General features: G+C 43.0%; 1 protein-coding gene across 1 annotated transcript in view; it reads right to left on the minus strand.

Moving 5' to 3' along the window:
- LOC127573894 (transmembrane 9 superfamily member 2-like) overlaps positions 1-13,927 on the minus strand; it is an 81,783-nt gene that overhangs the window by 67,538 nt on the left and 318 nt on the right. The gene's annotated exons all lie outside the window — the stretch shown is intronic.

Consider the following 13,927-nt stretch of genomic DNA (forward strand, 5'->3'; position numbering starts at 1 on the left):
GAAACATTTTCATAAATGTTTCTCAGAGTCTATCCTATCTGAAAAGGACCCTCCTTTTATAACACAATAAACTGATATTGGTTTATTGTTGTCACATGTACTGAGATAAAGTGAAAAGTTTTTGTTTAGCATGACATCCAGATAGATCGTGTCATACAGAATTACATCAAGGTAGTAAAAAACAAATCATGCACTGCTGTTCTTGACTATGTACTTTTCTCTGTAGCGAGGCTGAATTCTGGATTAAATTGTCCAGAAATGACACCCCTCATGTGTGTGCATCTGCAACTTTTGCTCAATAACAGAGCACAAGATATTGAAGATGGAGACATCTCCTTTTGACATGTTTATTATCCACAAACTCTCAAATAATACAGTTGACAGACTCAACTCGCTCTGCCAAATCTTAGACCAACCTTATTTTGCATTAGTTCTGGTTTTTATTCAACTATTTATAGATTTATGTAATTACTTTAGTTGAGTTATTAATTTAACACATTGCCAGCACTTGAGAATCAAACAGTTTAATCCCAGATGAAGGATGGTTTGCAGAGCAATTCAACTGTTTAATCTCCCACTAAATTTGGTGCAGTGTCCTGGCAGAGTAGGTTTTCAATATGCAAAAAGAAGAATGCATCAAATCAGGTTGAAGTAACAGAACAAAAGTCTGCACTTAATGAACTTTACTCTGTGGTCAATAGCCTTGAAACAGGATACAGAGGCCCTCTTCATCATTGCCAGTGACTTCCACCAGGCTAACTTCAAGAGTGTGTTACAAAAATACTACCAGCATGTCTCCTGTCCCACCGGGGCACAAACACTCTCGACTATTGCTAAACAACCAAAGATGCCTACCGAGACCACCCCCCTCTCCCCACCCTCACTTTGGTAAATCAGACCACCAGGCTGTGCTCCTTCTCGCTATAATACAAACAAAAGCTGAAACAGGAGGATCCAGTACAGAGATTCATATAATGCTGGTCTGAGGAAAGAGCTTTGAGTCAGTAGATTGGTCCATGTTCAAAGACTCAGCTGCCAGCCTAAGTAAGTATGTCACCACCATCACGGATTTTATCAGCAAGTGTGTTGAGGACTGTCTACCAATGAGGACAATATGGGTGTTCCCAAACTGGAATCCACAGATGAACCAGGACATTCACTTTCTATTGAAGTCTAGTACTGCAGCATTCAAATCAGGTGACCCTGACATACACAAGAAATTGAGGTACGACTTCCGTAAAGTTATCAGAGACGCCAAAAGACAATACCAGTCCAAAATCGAGTCCCAGACCAGCCATCAGTTGTGGCAGGGCTTATATGCTACAACAGGCTACAAAACAAAGTCGGGCAACATCATTGACAACACCACATCCCTTCCCAACGAGCTTAATGCATTCTATGCACATTTTGAACAGAAGGGGATTGGTTTGTCACCACCCACCCCTCTAATGCACCTAAACCCAGAGTCACCGTAAGATCGGCCTTCCAGAAAGTGAACCCACAGAAAGCATTTGGCCTGGATGGTGTCCTTGGCAGTGTGCAGATCAGCTGGCAGGGGTATTTCCAGACATTTTTAACCTCTCCCTGCTTCAATCTGAGGTTCCCACCTGCTTTATGAAGACCACTATCATCCCAGTACCCAAGAAAAACAAGGTAACGTGACTACTGACTGATGGCTGACGTCCACCATCATGAAGTGCTTCAAGAGGTTGGTCATGGCACGCATTAACTCCAGCCTCCCAGACAACGTTGACCTATTGCAATTCACCTACCACCAAAACAGGTCTACGACAGTTGCCATCTCCCTGGCCCTACACTCATCTCTGGAGCATCTGGACAGTAAAGATACCTACAGCTCCACCTTCAATACTACAATTCCAAGAAAATCCATCACCAAACTCCAAGACGTGGGACTCAACACCTCCCTCTGCAATTGGATCCTTAACTTCCTAACCAACAGACCGCAATCAGTAAGGATCTGCCAGAATTATTCTCAACACTGGTGCCCCACAAGGATGTGTCCTCAGCCCTACTCTACTCCTTATACACTCATGTCTGCATGGCCAGATTCCACGCTAACGCCATCTACAAGTTTGCAGATGATACCACCGTAGTCGGCTGAATCTCAAACAACGAGTCGGAGTACAGGAAGGAGATAGAGAGCTTAGTGACATGGTGTCATTACAACAACCTTTACCTCAATGTCAGCAAAACAAAAGAGCTGGTCATTGACTTCAGGAAGGTGGGGTGGTGCGCATGCTCCTGTCCACAACAATGGTGCTGAGGTCAAGAAGGTTCAGAGCTTCAAGTTCCCAGGAGTGAACATCACCAACAGCCTGTCCTGGTCCAACCATGTAGATGCCACAGCCAAGAAAGCCCACCAGTGCCTCTACTTCCTCAGGAGGCTAAAGAAATTTGGCATGTCCCCATCAACTTTCACCAATTTTTAATCGATGCACCACAGAAAGCATCCTAACTGGATGCTTCATGGCTTGGTATGGCAACTGCTCTGCTCGTGACTGCAAGAAACTGCAGAGAGTTGTGGACACAGCTCAGCACATCACAGAAACCAGCCTCCCCTTCATTGTCTATACCTGTTGCTGCCTTGGGAAAGCAGCCAGCCTAATCTTTTTCCCTCTCTTCTCCCCTCTCCCATTAGGCAGAAGATACAAAAACCTGAAGCTCATACCACCAGGCTCAAGGACAGCTTCTATCCCGCTATAAGACTATTGAACGGTTCCCTAGTATAATAAGGTGGACTCTCGACCTCACAATCTCTCTCGTTTTGACCTTGCACCTTATTGTCTGTCTGCACAGCACTTTCTCTGTAGCTGTTACACTCCATTCTGCAGCTGTTACACTCCATTCTGCAATTAGACAATATAAGACATTGCTCAATATGGTTACATTACAACTGGAAATTTCAAAGAAATTTTACCAGAAATTTAAGTAATTTTACACCCATCTTCGAAAAATGGCAGAAAAAGATGCATGCAATCTACAGGGTAGCAAGGCTGACACCCAATGAGGATAAAATAAAAATCAGACACATCATGAAACAACATATCAAGTTCAGGGCAGTGCACAAAGCCTATGTACAGAAAAAGGAGATCACTGAGAATCAAGGGCAATGCTGTTTATGTAGATGAGGGATGCCCAGACTTTTGGAACTGAATTGACATTTCCAGGTTGGAGCAAAAAACTAAGCCCAGCAATGACTCATACATCTGTGCCTGTGAGATCAATCATGCAGTGACATCAAACAGCACATAATGCTCGCTTATTGCCACCTGTTTGAAATGCTTGAACAGAGAGACACTGAGGGAGGCCTTAACCAGAGCCCAGGCTTACTTCTTTGCTTTAGTGTTCCACCATACCTGGTCCACTACCCAAGCTTGAAGCTAACATCTTAAAATTGGTGCTGCCTTAATTGACAGTGTTGACAGTTTCTCCCAACACTACCAATCACCTTTGTTGCAGATACCCTCACCACCCCACCCCCCCCAAAAAAAAGTGGTCCATCACTACTGGAGCTGTACTTGGGATCCTAATGTTCCACGTGCCAACTTCCATATCAAGGAGTGGAAGCTGCCCACAAGTGATTTCTTTTAATGTGGGATAGGCGTTGTACTTCAGTTACCACACAGACTTGCACAACAAGGTTCTGATCCAGTGACAATGGAGTCCTAGACAACTGAAGACCCTACCTGATGGATATTAACTTCACATTCAGGTGAAGATACCTACTGGCACCTTTAGCACAAAGGTACTTTCGCACACATGGACGTGCTCAGGCACAGATGCCTTTGCTCACTGCCTCTTCCTCAATTCAGTGATATTTCTCTGTGCTTTGAAATATTTACTACAAATGGTCCATGTCTCAGAAGCAAATGGGACAGGGATCACAAGACCACAAGCTGCGTCAGGTTTGAAGCTTTATCTTCAAATAAATTTCCTCATACAAGCAAAAGCTACACTGGCGCAGCGCTGTCAAGCATAGTTCTCTCACACATCCACCTCAAAAGCACAGATCTGAAGTGAAAGAGTCATTCTCAGTCCAGAGGCACCATCTAAGAAGGTACATCACGTGAAATAAGTTGCCCAGTTTTAGCTGAGACACTGGAATCTGGAGCAACAAACAATCTGGAGGAACTCAGCAGGTCAAGCAGCATCTGTTGGGGTGGTTGGGGGGGTGGAATTGTTGATGTTTCAGGTCCTGATGCAGGGTTTCAACCAAATATGTTTCTTCCCCCACCCAGAAGCTGCTTGACCAGCAGACTATTTATTGCCCGGTATTAGCGGTCACACTAAAGGAAGGAAATAGAGCTTGGAAGAGGTACAGCAAAAGGATGCACCAGCTGATGCCCAGCAGTTACCCAAGCTAGGAGGCAAGGTGGGAGCCAAATTGGTTTATGCTAAAGATTTCATGCACCGAAGCAGAACTGGACAACATTTGCAACAATTTCACAAGTCAAATAAGAACAGCTAACCACGTGAATTAAACATGTAGCATCCAAATAAACTCAGCAGAAAAGATCTGCTGTGAAGCAGCAACTGGAGGAAAAGTTGGATAAAGGCAGACTGTGTCTGTTCTTCAATGCAATGTACGGAGACCCTCCATGTTCATTCAGCTCCCAGTGTCATTTCACATACACCACTTATCCCAAGATGTTTTACCGCACCTCACCTTTTCTCAGACACAGCAGGCAGCTCTTCACAGGTACAAGAAAACCATGAAGTACCACACGAAGATCAAACCCTCAAACCTGCACAAAGTTCACACACCACTGGACAGCAATAATCACAGAAAGTAAGAACATTCACCATCCGACAGAGGTCAACACTCATCAGAACTTTCTGAAAAGAGGCCACCAACGTGAAGCACTAATTTGGTTTCCCTCTCCATTGATGAAGCCTGCTAAGATGAGAATTGAGCATTTTGTTTTTATCTGCGCTCTCTCACTCAACCAGCTCCCTTTCTCAAGCCCAGAGCTTCCTTGTACTTGTCCCCCAACAAGGCAAGATTATACTTATTGATAGCAGTCACTATGTCACAACAAAAATAACCCAAACTTTAATAAATTGAATAACTTCTTTACCATCCATTCCTATGATATTCTGGGAATCAGCAATCTCCTCAGTCCCATTCTCCCACTACTTCATATCTGCAAACTACTTTCTCGAATTCATATTCAATTCCCTGTTCAATACCCACCATTATCCAGATAAATACTTGGCCATTTGTCCCCTTGTTCATGTGCTGCATCAGTGTCACTCTCCTGCACTAACCCATTATCCTCGATTCCCTTCATATCTGAAAATACATAGATCACTGTCTTGAATACGTTCAGTGACTGGGGTAGAAAATTCCAAAGATCCCAATTAGCGAACAAAAAGTTTCCCCCCCACTTTCCCCTCTCCCACCTTTTGCACAAAATAAATCCAGGCATCCTTCACTGAACCTGCCACTAAAGTTTTCAGCTATAAATACAAGACAAGACAAGATATTTTTATTAGTCACATGTATTTCACTGTGTGTTTCGATGTACATCTTTTGCGTAAAGTGTTCTGGGGGCAGCCTGCAAGTGCTGCCACGCTTCCAGCGCCAACATAGCATGCCCACAACTTCCTAACCCGTACGTCTTTGGAATGTGGGAGGAAACTAGAGCACCCAGAGGAAACCCACACAGACACGGGGAGAACGTACAAACTCCTTACAGACAGCGGCAGGAATTGAACCCAGGTCACTGGCGCTGTAAAGCGTTACGTTAACCTCTACACTACCGTGCCTGCCCAATGTGAACTATTTGTGATCTCATCACCTCTAACAAATCTTCTTTCAATCTTCTTTGCTCTGAGGTAAATGATGGGTAATTAGTTGTAACTTGCTGCTAATAATGTGCAATATCCAACTTTTGTGATGTCAATATCACCATGAGCTACACACATACCAACTCAAAATAGAGTCCCTGACCAGCCGCCAGTTATGGCAGGGCTTACATGCCATAACAGCCTACAAGACAAAGTCGAGCTGCATGGCTAACAACAGCACATCCCTTCCTGATGAACTTAATGCATCCTATGCGCGTTTTGAACAAAAGGGAAGTGGATTGTCACCATCCACCCTGACAGCCACCAACGCAGCTGAAACTTTGATCACAGTGGAGGACACAAGATCAGTCTTCCGGAGAGTGAACACGAGGAAAGCACCTGGCCTAGATGGTGTCCCGGGCCGTGTGCTCAGATCTTGTGCTGATCAGCTGGCAGAAGTATTTGTGGACATATTCAACCTCTCCCTGCTTCAATCTCAGGTTCCCTCCTGTTTTAAGAAGACCACTATCATCCCGGTACCAAAGAAAAGCAAGGTAACATGCCTCAATGACTACCGACCAGTGGCTCTGACATCCACCATCATGAAGTGCTTTGAAAGGTCGGTCATGGCACGCATCAACTCCAGCCTACCAGACAACCTGGACCCACTGCAATTCACCTATCGGCGAAACAGGTCTACAGCAGACGCCATCTCCCTGGCCCTACACTCAGCTCTGGAGCATCTGGACAGTAAAGACACATACGTTAGTCTATTGTTTATTGACTGCAGCTCTGCCTTCAATACAATAATCCCAAGCAAGCTTATCACCAAACTCTGAGACCTAGGACTCAACACCTCCCTCTGTAACTGGATCCTTGACTTTCTAACAAAGACTACAGTCAGTGAGGATAGGCAGCAATACCTCCGACACGATTATTCTCAACACTGGTGCCCCATAAGGCTGCGTTCTCAGCTCTCTACTCTACTCCCTATACACTCATGACTGTGTGGCCAGATTCTGCTCTAACTCCATCTACAAGTTTGCAGATGATACCACCGTTGTAGGCAGTATCTCAAACAACGATGAGTTGGAGTACAGGAAGGAGATAGAGAGCTTAGTGGAATGGTGTCATGACAACAACCTTTCCCTCAATGTCAACAAAACAAAAGAGCTGGTCATTGACTTCAGGAAAGGGGGCGGTGCACATGCACCTGTCTACATCAATGGTGCTGAGGTCAAGAGGGTTGAAATCTTCAAGTTCCTGGGAGTGAACATCACCAACAGCCTGGCCTGGTCAAATCACATAGATGCCGCAGCCAAGAAAGCTCACCAGTGCCTTTACTTCCTCAGGAGGCTAAAGAAATTTGGTTTGTCCCCTTTGACTCTCACCAACTTTTACCGATGCACCATAGAAAGCATCCTATCTGGATGTATCACGGCTTGGTACAGCAACTGCTCCGCCCAGGACCTCAAGAAGCTGCAGAGTTGTGGACACAGCCCAGCGCATCACGGACACCAGCCTCCCCTCCTTGAACTTTACCTCTCGTTGTCTTGGTGTAGCAGCCAGCATAATCAAAGACCCCACCCACCTGGGACATTCTCTCTTCTCTCCTCTTCCATCGGGTAGAAGATACAGGAGCCTGAGGCCACGTACCACCAGACTTAAGGACAGCTTCTACCCCACTGTGATAAGACTATTGAACAGTTCCCTTATACATCGAGATGGACTATGACCTCAATCTACCTTGTTGTGACCTTGCACCTCATTGCACTGCACTTTCTCTGTAGCTGTGACACTTTACTCTGTACTGTTATTGTTTTTACCTGTACTACTTCAATGCACTCTGTACTAACTCAATGTAACTGCACCGTGTAATGAATTGACCTGTACGATCGGTTTGTAAGACAAGTTTTTCACTGTACCTCGGTACGTGACAATAATAAACCAATACACATGCTCTTCCTAAAAGGACAGCACCACTAACAAATGCTCCAATCAAACAATGATCAAAAATATAATCTGTAGTTCAAGGCTATAAGCATAGTATTGGGTAATGTTACCCAGGAGACATACATGGTGTAAATGGGCAGCAATCCTGTCTACAAATTCTCATTCTGGATAGCCATCCTAGCCAAATTCAGATGCAGATCCTGGAGGAGGACCAACTATCTGCACAAAAATCACACCCAATAACTGAAGGTAGGCTGACCTGGATGACCTGAAGGCAACTTCCACTTCACAGCCTGGTACGAGTGTGTACAAGAATGGCTTCCAGTGTTTAAGGATACAGTATCACAGTGGTTAAATCACTGGACCAGCAGCCAGGCATCCAAACCATTGAGACACAAGAGAATGCAGATGTTGGTATGTGGAGCAACAAGTAATATGCTGGAGGAACTCAACAGGTTGAGCAGCATCAGTCAGGGTAAAGGAATTGTTGATGTTTTGGGTTGAAACCCCGATGCAGGGGTTTGACCTGAAATGTCAACAATCCCTTTTTGGTCCAAACCATTGATCAAGAGAAGCGAGTTTGAGTCTCACCATGACAACTGAAAAATTCAGATTCAATAAGATAGACCTGGAACTTAAAATGCAGCTTTGCTCACTAATGGTAGCCAGGAAACCACAGGTTGACCATTAATTGTCCCTTAACTGAGGAAGAAGTTTGGGATAATCAATAAATGCTACATGGACAGCCAGTCAAATTCAGTAAATGAATTAGTAAAAAAAAAGTTCAAGACAGTTCCACCTTCTGAATCAATTAGGAATGGGTATTAAACCCAGCCTTGTTTGTGATATCTACATAAATTAGAAAACAAAAAATATATTAGGGGTAAAAGACAGAAAATGTCTTGTGATCATCTCTGACTTATTTCATTTCTAATGCTTCTGTGATCTCTGCACTAAAGCTAATGTGCTACTTGTTATTTTCATCACTTCCATGCCCATGCTTTTAGCAATTTTGCTTTCAGGAAAAAAAAGTGTTGTGCTCATTTCTGAAAAAAGCGGTTACAGACAAAGCATTATGAAGCACTATGCAGGATATCTAACAGAAATGTAGTTTTTTCTCCCCCCAGCTACAGAAATAGAATCTGATGATTCACCAGTTGTGCTGAGAGTTCAGTGTAAGAAGTGTCACTCCCTGTTTTTAATGTGAGAGATCACTTCAGCACAGATGGTAATTGTTTCAGAGACTGAACAAAGCACCAACAGTTTATCAACCTCCTGTTGGTGCAGTTTTCTTGTATTTTTTGTATCTAGTTTCCCACTTCTGTTTTTGTTTCTATTTCACTTGAAGAATAATAGAAATTTACTCTGAGGCAGCTGTTGTGCCATTGTCTCTGCTGCTACCCCATCTTCAAGCACAGTCCAAAGCTGTGCACATTACTGCTCTTCAAATGCATGTTTATGTACTTGTTAGAATGAGCTGAGCATTTCTTTCTCTACCATTCTTTCAAGCAGCAGATTCTTGGGATTCAAAACTTTTCATCTCACCTCTATAAATTTATGACTCTGCTAAGGGAAAGAGGTCTTATTTGCCATTAAGACAACTCATAATTTCAAACACTTCAATTAAGTCTCCCCTCAGCCTGCTCCAATCATCAGGAAACAACCTTAGCTTATCCAATCTTTCCTCAGTTACCATTTTCTATCCCTGCAAACAAAATTGTTTTCTAATGCAGTCACATCTATCCTGCACTGTTGCAACTGATTACTCAAGACATGCCCAAACTAACAATGTATAAACTTCTCTAATATTCTATGGCTCAGCCAATGAAGGAGCACATCCCATAATCTTTTTGAACCATATTAATTTCAACTTCTACTTATGACCATCTGTGGATGTACATCCCAAGACCCCCTTGTTCCTCCAGATCATTCGACATCCTCTCTTTATTGTGCATTTCCTTATGTTTTTCCAGTTTCCTGTCCGTTTCTCACACTTTGCCTTACTTTTCTGCACAACTGATTTGGCCAGCTTTGTGTTCCTTCAATCTAAAGCTTTATTCTTGTTAACCACATGGCCATGCTTAATCACTTGCAAACTTCTTTATCATGCCCTTACATTATGTCTAAATCATTACTACATATTAATTAAAGCAAGGGACCACAGAATCCCGTGCAAACCCAATGGTAATAGCTTTGTCATCACAAAAAAAAGATGCCATTACACTTTGCTTTCTTCCACTGATCCAATTTTATTCCAATTCGCCTCCCTTGAATCCTGGGACTGTAAGAAACTGCAGAGAATTGTGGACACAGCCCAGAACATCACGGAAACCAGCCTCCCCTGCATGGACTCTGCCTATACCTCTCACTGTCTTGGTAAAGCAGCCAGCATAATCAAAGACCCCACCCACCAGGTCATTTTCTCTTCTTCCCTCTTCCATCAGACAGAAGATACAGGAGCCTGAGGGCACATACCACCAGGCTCAAGGACAGCTTCTATCCCACTGTAATAAGACTATTGAATGGTTCCCTTGTATGATGAGATGTACTCTGACCTCACAATCTACCTTGTTACGACCTTGCACCTTATTGTCTACCTGCAATGCACTTCCTTGTAGCTGTGACACTTTACTCTGCATTCTGTTATTGTTTTTAACCTGTACCACCTCAATGCACTGAATTGATCTGTACGAACTGTATGCAAGACAAATTTTTCAGCAGACTGGGCCGATGCACTCTATTATTTTAAAAATGAGCAGTGATCTCAAAAACTAATATCACTTACAGATGCAAGATAATGTTTCTCCTGCTTAATGGTGTTAACAGAAGGAAGGGTCAATCTCAAAACAAAGTTTGTCATTAAGGAGAGAAGAAATTTCTTCTTAGGTGGTAAATCTTTGGAATTCATTACTTAAAAGGGCTATGGAAACTCAATTGTTCAGGGAACCAAGTGAGAAGGGGTTAGTACAGCAAAGTGGAGCCACAGCAAAAGATCAGCCAGAATATTATTGAATTGCAGGGCAGACAAAGGTTCAAATTGCCTACTCCTACTTACATGTTAGATGGGCTATTCCCTTAACAAGAACCATGCTAACCACCCAGATTAATCCATGGATAAATCAAGATTCCTCAATTCCACATCATTAAGGGAAACTACCATACAAATTTACAACTTCCTGTCACTGTTAGTGGTCCTCTAACCCTGACCCCACTCGTGTAGCAAGGAAAGATTAGAAAATGATGGTCACTATTTATTCTACATTCTGCCAAAAGGGACTGCTTTGCAAGGACACAGTTATTTATCACTTCTTCCATTTGTCACTTTTAACTTTTGGCATTAATTATTGGCTCCGATACTCAAGTAGGAGAGACACTAGAGTAATATCAAAAGCTGCATATACCCAATAGCCAACAGTTTCATGGGATTTCAACTTTGCCTGTTCTTCTATACCAAGTTCAAATTTACTCACATTTGGTTTTACCACTGGAGGACTTTAATAGCCACATTCAAGTTAGTAAAATTAATCTAGGATCTACTGCTACCAAGATGAAAAAACAAATATTGAGATCCAGAAATCCATATGCCAAGACACAAAACAGAAAGAGAGATAGAGAGTAGTTGAAGTAAATTATGGTATTTTCTGGCAGGCATCCTCGATCTGAAGCTTTACATTAGGTGGTTCTACAGTTTGAGGTTAGTGCAAGGAACTGTATGAGTCTTGATTTCAACAGAGTGACAATGCAACACAATGGAAGGCACTACTGAAACATCTGACAAGTCAGAAATATTAAAGAGGGGCATTGCATAACCAGAGCGGACTTCAATTATATAGTAGGGATAACAGTAAAAGTGGAAAATATGCTGTATATCCAAGAGTAGCGAGAAGGCTACGGATAAAGGCATAAAAATGGAAAATGAGAAAGGCTGTGACAGAGATATAGATAGTGTAATCTGAAGAGTAATTCTGCAGATAAGGTTAGCGATTACAAAAATAATGGAACAAAACTAAAGGCTTTGTGAATGCACAAAGCATTTGAAACAAAAATGAATTGAGAGGACATACAAAAATAAACAATTACAGAGACATGACCACAGGATAAAAAGATTGGGAACTGAATATTGAAGACTACATAACATTTTGAAAGGACAAAAAGCTGGGCAAAGTAGAGGAGCACTGTACATTAATAATTGTCTTAGCACAATAGAGGGAGGTGACCCAAGTTCAGGAAATCGAGATGAAGGTTGAGTGGAAAGGAGAAATGATAAAAGCCAAAAGTCACTAGTGGACTGGTGTAGGGACCCTCTCCACACCTCCTTAAATCAACCACAAGGTAGTATATTGGAAATAATGGGAGCTTGCCAGAAGAATGTGGTGATATCACGGGGGATGGGGAAACCTATCCTAAAAGAGCCTGAAGTGTTCTTGAAAGTTTCTTAGAATAACTCATGGATCCAACCGGAAAGCAAACTATACTAGTTCAGGTATTACAAAACAAGATTAATGATCTTATTGTGGCAGTACCTGTTAGTACCAGTGATCATAATATGAAAAATAAATTCAGTTTGAGGGAGAGCAAAATAAGTTATAGATTAGTATTTCAATCTTAAAAGCAATTATGAGGGCATGAGAGCAAAGCCAGCTGAAGTGAAGTGGCAAATTAGATTGAGGAATTGGCTAGTCAAGATGCAGTGGCAGATATTTAAGGGGATCCTTCAGAATACACATTCCAACAAGGAAGAAAAATTTCAAGGGGAGAATCCACCATCCATGGTTAGCAAGAATAGTTAAAGATAGCATCAAATTTAAAGGAAAGCATAGAATTAAAGACAAGCAGCAAATCAGAAGGCTGGACAGTGTTTTAAAAAAATGAATGACTTAATTAATATGAAGTAAAGTTTGAATTTGAGATAAAGCTAGCCAGAAGACCAGTAACAGATATTAAGAGCTCCCTCAGATATTTAAAAAAGGAAAAGAGTTAACAAAGTGAGCATTTATCCTACAGAAAGCAAGTCTGGGGAATTAATGGAAAACAAGAAGTATTTTGCATCAATCTTCAGTAGAGAGGATACAAATAACATCCTAGAAATAAACACAAATTGGGAACTGGAAGGGAGATAGGAACTCAGAAAAATTATAATCACTAGGACAGTGGTAATGAGCAAGTTGTTGGAGCTGCAAGTGACAAGTTTTCAGGTCCTTGATGGACTTGATCCTCAGGTCTTAAAAGAACTGGCTAGTGGAATAGATGGAGCATTAGTTTTAATTTCCAAAGTCCCCCAGATTTGTGAAGGTTCTGAGTTTGAAAAAAAAATAGCAAATATAACAGCTTTACTCATGGCGGGAGACAAAAAGCATAAAGTTACATGCCAGTTAAAGCAGAAATTCAGTATCAGAGATAGAGCACAGCAACAGGTCCTTTGACCCAGCGCATGCTCCTCACCTCAGATCCAAATCTTTTACCCTGTAACTGGAGACTGTGACCCCTCCTTCTAAATATCCCCACCAGAGAAACAGCCACAGAATCCACTTTCTGTGGTCTATCATTTTATTTCGATCAGATCCCCTATTTCTTCTAAGCAATACTGCCATCCCAGAAATCAGACTGATGAATTTTTGCTGCAATCTATGATAATTCCTTCTCTTAGAGAACGGAATTGCATACAATATTCTCAATGTGATCTTATCAAGGCCCTGTATTAAGGCACCCTTGCTCCTGCTAACAAATCTCCTTGCTATGGCCAATACACTATTTGGCGCCTTAAGTGCTTGATGCACCTTCAAGGATTCCCAAGACCATGAGTACGTGGGAATGGATGCTGGGCGTGGGAAATCACGTCAGAAAACGCTGGAAACACTCGGTGGGTCGGGCAGCGTCCGGGGAGGGAGAATCGGGAGTTGATGACGAAGGGCCTCGGGCCTCGGCCCTGAACCACTCGCTGTTTCCCCTCCACAGAGGCTGGCCGACCGGCTGTCCCCTCCCCGTATCACCGCCACCTGCGGTCCCCGCACCACCTGGGCAGGGGACCGGCTCTGGCATCGGCCCGGCCACCGACGGCAGCTCCCCACCCCCTCACGTTAAGTGTCCGACGGAGGCGCCACCCAGGGTGCGGGGCAGATCAGGCCACGGGCCCGAGGCCCCGGCAGCCGCCGCCCGTCCTTAC

Source organism: Pristis pectinata, chromosome 8 (assembly GCF_009764475.1).
Source record: "Pristis pectinata isolate sPriPec2 chromosome 8, sPriPec2.1.pri, whole genome shotgun sequence".
NCBI lineage: Eukaryota > Metazoa > Chordata > Chondrichthyes > Rhinopristiformes > Pristidae > Pristis > Pristis pectinata.